At 39.5% G+C, this 7426-nt stretch overlaps 1 protein-coding gene and 1 pseudogene across 1 annotated transcript in view; both read right to left on the minus strand.

The window, feature by feature from the left end:
* Pls1 (plastin 1) overlaps nucleotides 1–7426 on the minus strand; it is a 121942-nt gene that overhangs the window by 95023 nt on the left and 19493 nt on the right. The window lies entirely within an intron of this gene.
* LOC105741927 lies at nucleotides 471–1025 on the minus strand (annotated as a pseudogene).

Below are 7426 nucleotides of genomic sequence, written 5' to 3' on the forward strand. Positions count from 1 at the left end.
AATCTAGGCCTTTTACATTCCCAGTCCTCTTTTTTCTTTTTACATTCCCTTTTTTTTTTTTTTTTTTTTTGGTCTCACTAAATTGCCCAGGCTAGGTGCAACCCTGCTACCTGATCTTACAGAGTGCTGGGATTATAGGAGTGCAGCAAAATACATCCTGAGGGAGGATCAACATTGACTTTTTTGTTCTCTCCCTCCCAGAGCATTTATAAGCAGATGTTAGTCAAATACAGTTTAGCAGCTTAAAAAAGAAAAACACAAAAATCAAATATTCAGAATTCTGCCAACAACGAGCAGAGATGGCTTTGTCTTAACATTTCCTAGTAGAGTAGGGCCCAGACATTACTGCACTGTGCAAACAATGTTACCCAGCAACTAGGTACAGCTCTCACTTGCAGTCATAAGATCAACCTGTAAAGTGATTTTATTCTTTATTTTTTAATTTTATTTGCATTTATTTTATGCTTAATTTATTCCCATGGCATAAGTTTTTGTTTCTTTAGTTTCTTCTGGAATATCTTTTTCTTCTCTACAGCTTCCTCCTTTGGCTTAGGAACAATCTGTTCCATTTTAGTAAGGATCATCTTAAAATGGCAGAGGGAGCTCATGTACGGGTTAATACGGCCATGAGCTCTATAAGTACTGCTGCCTATCTTGGATGCTTTGTTCACCTCGATATGTTCAATAACCAGAGAATCTACATCTAAACCCTTAGGTTCAGCATTACTCTCTGCATTTTTAAGCATGTGCAGCAAAAATTCAGCACTCTTTTTGGGCCACCGACCCTGCATCCAGCGCCACTGTATAGCCGGGGCACACTTACCCACTCCACTATCGTAACACCGGAATGGCACACACTGCTTCTTTAATGTGACATCCTTCAGATACTTGGTGGCCTTTCGGATATGCATACCCTTGATGGCCTGGACAGTTTCATGCATGTTCTTAAAGTGAATGTAAAGATTTGAGCCTCTTGATTTACATGATTTTGTGGGGTTTTCTGGGTCAAGAGAGTAGAGAACCATTTTCACAGGTCACCTCAGGCCACTCACCAAAAAAAAAAAAAAAAAAGGATTTTATTTTATTTTTAATCTTTTTCTTTTTATTTATTTATTGGATTCAGGGTCTCATTACACAGTTCACTCATAGTGATCTTCCTGTCTCAGCCTCCCCAGTGCTGGGATTACAGACATGTGCCACCACTCCCAGTTTAGGTGGCCAGCACAGTGTGCCTGTGGTTCCAGGGGAGCGTAGCATATGGTACTGGGAATTGAACCTAGGTCCTTGTACTTTCCAGGCAGGTGCTTAGACCACTGAGCTGTCTCCTCAGCCTATAGTAATTTTAAATGCAAATTCCTGAGCCTCAACTCCAAAGGTTCTTTCAGAAGTCTTAGGATGGAGCCTAGGAATCTAACAGGAACAAATGTAGAATTCCTGAATTTAGCCCTGTAAATAAATGACTTATTGCCCTGAAGCATCCCCTCTTCTCTCACAAATAACCTGAGAACTCTGCAACTTTGACCAAGCTCAAAATCCATTTCTCAGCAGAGGTTAACCCAGAATTGGCCCATCAATCTGACTGAATGTTTAAAGGCACAGGTTTGGCATGCAGATACTTGGGTCTTGTTTTGCCTCTTACTGACTGAATGTTTTGGGTAAATCCTGAACATCTTTATGCCTCCATTTTTGTATCTGCTCTCAGGGTTACAATGACAGAATTAAGCAAAACATTCAAGTACTGCGATTAGCAACACCACAATTCTGTTTTAGATGAAACTGGAAAATATTATAAGCAAAACACTATAAGTAGAGGTATCTTGAATTCACTCACTATTATAACTGTATCTTTAAAGATGAAATATTTAATGGAAACAAACTTCCATCCTGGACTGCACAGAACTCAGAAGTTTACAAGAGGTTGTGTCATGAGGGGAAACGGGAGAAAGGAGCCAACCTTGTCTCTTTGCAGCTATATGTACCCAAAGTAGCATCATTTCATGTCATGCCTCTGAAAAGGTTGATGGAAGCAAGATATTTTTCTTCTTTTCAAACAATTAGAAAAATGCATTCCTTTCTGTTCTTTTATCTTAGTATAAGAAATGCCAACTCTATGAAGTGCTAAGACTAGTCCTTGCCACTGCTAGCTGTTTTACTAGCTAAGTAGGAGGAGCGCCTCTATGCCAACAAGAAGACTGTTGAAAATGAAACTGAATGGCTTATTCAAGGTCAGGTAACAAACTGAATAATTTCAACTGCCACATTAATATGAAAGACATAAGTAATAACGTCACTAAATAATGTACACCATTCAACTGCATGATGATGAACAGAAATAAAAACCAAATAGTACAACAGACACTGTGATAAATGGAACTCTTACAGTCAAATGGTCTACAGTTGGGGTCACAGCTTGAAAAATAGATCAGAGATTGAAACTTCTAAACCTTTAATACAACACAAAAATAAGTGATTAGTTGCAAAGAAAGATGATGAAAAGAACATAGTCCTTATTTCCTTATATCCTTCCTAGAGCTTGTAGTGCTCTTTCTTTCTCTGCATGTGTTCCTTCCTTCATCATTCTTCCCCCCTTCTTTATCCTTTATAGAAAAGCACAGAAAACATTAACAAGAGAAAGGGAGCCTCTGGAGAGTCTCCCCATTTCCAGATGCGGGCCTTCTCCCACTCCTCTTCTCCTAGAGGACAGGCAGAAGCCTGCTGTCAAGCTGTGCTCTGGCCTCCTTCTCTACACTACCTCCCCACTCTCCCCCAGGGGAGGGAAAGCCTAAGTCTAAACTCTACTACCTGTTAGTGCTGAGTTCCTGACACAGGCCTGAGCTGAAATTTTACGGTGTGGTGCTGCAGAAAGAAAGGAACCTGTATTTTTTTTTTTTTTTTTTTCCTCCTTAGCTAGGGGTTTTTCCATTTGCTGTCATGAAGCCATGACTGCTGGAATCATGAACAAAAGACAAATGCTTAACCTGAAGTGGCCCAGACTCAGAGAAGGTTGAGAGAGAAGCTAAAAAGACTCAAAACAAAAGCAATCTCCTTTTGATTGTCTCTAGTTGTTTAAAAGATCGAGTCTAAGGAAAGAAAAAGCAGCCATATCTTGCATCGTTACAGGATAAAAAGTGTATAATCAGAAGCTACCAAATGTAGGATTTCATGGTGCACTTAATTTTTAAGTATAAATAAACCCAATGAAGTTTACTGTCTTTAGAAAGACCATGTCACCTCATAGCCAGTTACAGTTGCATTTGGTAACTTCTGGTTATGCTATTTTTGTCCTGGTATGTCACATGTTTGGGCACCTTCTGAAAACCTGGTCTTTGCCCATAAGATGAGTGAATCACTGTCAAGGCTTGATTTTCAAAATTGTCCTTGTTCTTTAGTCCTCTTTCCTTTTGAGACCAGAATTTAAATAGGAAAACAAAATACACTTGTACCTATTTTTTTTTCTTTCTCATTCTTAGAGAATTCCTACAAGAATGGATTCTGTAGTCTTTTCTTTCTGGTTCAACATAAAACAGATCCAAAAACAAATAAAAAAAAAATTTAACTACTCCAGTAGGAATCTTTCATAGTAATGTTTGCATGAGATGTAATATTTTCTCCTGATCCAAATGAAGGACTAAAGAAAGTAGGGCTAAATCTATATTTATAGTAGAATGGCCCACTATCATGATTAACAATGATCTATCTAGAATATGATTTACAGATTTGAAAGTATTTTCACATAATTGACCACATACAACAAAGTATTTTGTAAATGCTATATATAAACACTATCTGTATTTCTGAGTTGGGCATGATATACAATGATTCTGTATTCACTTAGTTTAGAAAAGATAAGTATAGTTAAGAGTCTGAGTTGTCTTTTTCTGTGGAGAGAAACAAGTTAAAAGTTCACCAGGAGGGACTGGGGTGATAACTCTGTGGAATAAGTGCTTGCCAGGCAGGCACAAGGTCCTGAATTCAATCCCTGGTACCACCAAAAAAAAAAAAAAAGATTAAAGCAGGAAAAATTACTGTAACCCTTTGGTCATGGAGGGTGGTGCACACCTGTAATCCCAGTACTAAGGAGGCTGAGGCAGGAGGTTTGCAGTCAGTTCAAGGCCAACCTGGGCTATGTAGTGAGTTCAGGACCAGCCCGCACTACAAAGCAAGACCCTGTCTCAAAAACACAACAAACAAAAACATCACTGTAAGTATTGCTGAAGTTTCTTTTTCAATTTTATACTTGTCTTAGAAAAAATAATTTTTTTAACTTTTACTCACTTCTGTTTTCTTATGCTGTAATAGTAAATTTTAAAAAGCAGTTTAAGCACTTTTACAAATAAATTTCAATAGCTAAGGAGGCATAATAAGCTGGGTGGTGAAGCTGCCCAGGCTGGTATGAAACAAAAGCAGATTTAGGAGCCCTGGTTCTAGAATCAGAATTTACAGGGATTAAAAAATAGACTGTTGCTAATTATATAACCCTGAGCAACTCAGGAAGAACAAATTTATCTTTTCTGAGTCTTCATAGCCAAAACATGAAAATAATTATACCACTTTCACAGAGCTCCAGGGAGGATTAATTAAAACAAACAGCAAAGGGCTTAGAAAAAGACCTAGAAGGGCTGGCAAGATATCTCAGTGGACTAAGTGCCTGCTTAGGCAAGTGCAAGGACCTAGGTTCAATCCCCAACACCACATTCCATACTAGCCCCACTCCTGGGCATGTTCAGGCTCTCTGAGAGGCCCACCAAGACTGGACATGATGGCAAAGGCCTAAAATCCCAGCACTGCAGAGGCTGAGACAGGGGAATCACAATGTTTTTTTTTGTTTTGGGTTTTGTTTTTTGTTTTTAGCAGAACCGGGGACTGAACTCAGAACCTTGCGCTTGCCAGGCAAGTGCTTATTCTACTGAGCTATCTCCCCAGCCCAGGAAACACTATGAGCTGTGTAGTGAGACCCTGTACCAAATACATTAAAAAAAAAAAAAAAAAAAGACCTGGAATATAGTAAATGTCCGACAGATGTTAGCTATCATCTTAAAAATTGGTGATTTATAACTTTCATAAAATCAGTGATCTGAAAAAGTAATACAAGTATATTTATATATCATATATATCTTATGTAAAAGGAGGAGAGAGAAATATCAAACAATTGGCAGAAATGATATTCACCACTAACTAGTGAGAATGCTGCTGATGGAATAAAGGGCTAGCTGAAGTCACTTATGTTTAAATACTGGGCTGGAGTAAGTTAAGTTATCATTAAGGCTGTCCACTATTTATTTGTAAGAATAAAACTAGGTCAGCAGTGCACAGACTCAGTTGAAAGTCTATGTCTGGCCATCCACCTGCCCAGGCACAACCTGCGAACCAAGAATAGCTTCTGCCTGTTTAGCTGGCTGAATACAATTCAAAAGAAGAGCCTGTGGCATGTAAACTTTAAAGAGTTACAATTTCAGTGCCCTACATGAGGTACACTGGAACCCAGACGTGCTCTGCTTTCCCTCCACAAGAGCAGATGTAGGGAGCAGAGATAAAAAACACATGTCCACAAAGCCTAAAATATTTATGACTGGCTCTCTACAGAAAACTTTGCCAACTCTGGTCCGTTCTAGCCGCTCTCTGAAGACCGAGACCACTGGGACCTTGATTTGGGCCTGTCCTAAAATTGGGTTAGGTAAATATTTGAAGAATGGATGAGGTATCAAGCTGAGAAGCCTGAGGTGGGGCATCTCAGATGTGGTAAAGAGAATTGTTCTCAAAGAACATACAGCCCTTTTGAAAACATAACAAGCAAGGCCTGCCCTTGTTGGCACAGCAAAGGCAGGAATTTTGTTGTCCATAATTCTAAATGGTAGAGATCACACCACTCCTACACCAACCCCAGTACTAAGGATTAAACCCAGTATTCTCTGCCACTGCTACGTACCCAACCCCTTCTATTTTTTGAGACATGGGCTCCCTAAGTTGCTCAGATTGGCCTAGAACTTAGCGATCCTTCTGCCGAAGCTGCCTGAGTAGCTGCATTTACAAGAATGCAGTCACATTCAGCTTAAGCTGTTTGTTTTTGGTACCAGGAATCAAACTCAGGACCTGGCACTTGCCAGGCAGGTACTGTGCCATTGAGCTATATCCCCAGCCCCAGTTGTTTATTTTTAAGAAAAGACATTACAAAGGTACAACACAAGAGAACCAGTTTAGAAAGAAAAAAATAATTAGGGAAAAAAACTGTGTAGGTTTAGTTTACCACACTTATTTTCAAAAGTTGAAAGCTTTACAATATTAAATTGCATCTGTATAAGTATGTCCCCAAATCATCATCTCAGTATACTCATGCTGACATGGCATTGTCACATTCTAAGGGAGGAGCTTTTTTTTTTCTCTTTTGTCTTTGATACAGGGTCTCACTCTGGAATTCAGGCTGGCCTTAAACTCACTTTGTAGCCCAGGCTGGTCTCAAACTTGTAACAATCCTCTTGCCTCAGCCTCCCCAGTGTTGGGATTACAAGTGTGCACCACCAAACCCAGTTAGGAGGAGCCCCTGTTTAAGGCAATACACTGACAAATTAGCCACAGGGGGTAACATGATGTTGGGTATTTAACATGGAGATAAAATTGCAATACTCATTCTAAATTAAGTTAGGGGGCCACGGAAATAGCTCAGTGGTCTAAGCGCCTGCCTAAGCAAGCACAAGGACCCAGGTTTGATCCCCAGTACCACAATCTGTGCCAGCCCTGCCTCACCCTGGGTGTGGTGGCACACACCTGTAACCCCAGCTCTGGGGAGGCTGAAAACAGGAGGATCAGTAGGAGTCTGAGCTGTGTAGCGAGTTCCTGTACCAACTACATAAAATTATAAAAATTAAATTAATTAATTTAGTTCATGTAAAACATTCAGAAGAGCCTACCATTTGGTTTGCAAACAGAGCATTTGACAACATTTTCTTTCTGTCTGCAAACTCTGTATTGGTGACAAACATGACCATAGCCATCTCACCAACATAAACACAAAGGTGGCTGTTTTCAAAATCATAGAACAGATTCGGTTTGTGAACTGAAGTATCACAAGCTTTGCACATCAGCACCATCACTTGAAGAATTACAATGTAAAAAAAGCAAACCCTTATTGTTATTGATTCCCTTGGAAGATGCAGCCATATCCACATATGGAAATCAAGTTGCTGAATCAGTCATACAGAAATTATGGCCAAACCCACTTTACTATCAAGGACTTATCACTATTTCAGTACCTGATCTTGACTGAAGGGGGTTTATCTTAATGAAATGGTTTTGTTGTTGTTTGTTCACTTGTCTCTGAAAACAATCTTGTTTTACAAATTAAAACCACATTGAGATATCATCTCACCCCAGAAAGAATGGCTATCATAAAGAAATCACCCAACAACAAATGTTGGAGAGGCTGTGGGGA

Source organism: Octodon degus, unplaced genomic scaffold (genome assembly GCF_000260255.1).
Source record: "Octodon degus isolate 3935 unplaced genomic scaffold, OctDeg1.0 scaffold00028, whole genome shotgun sequence".
Taxonomy (NCBI): Eukaryota; Metazoa; Chordata; class Mammalia; order Rodentia; family Octodontidae; genus Octodon; species Octodon degus.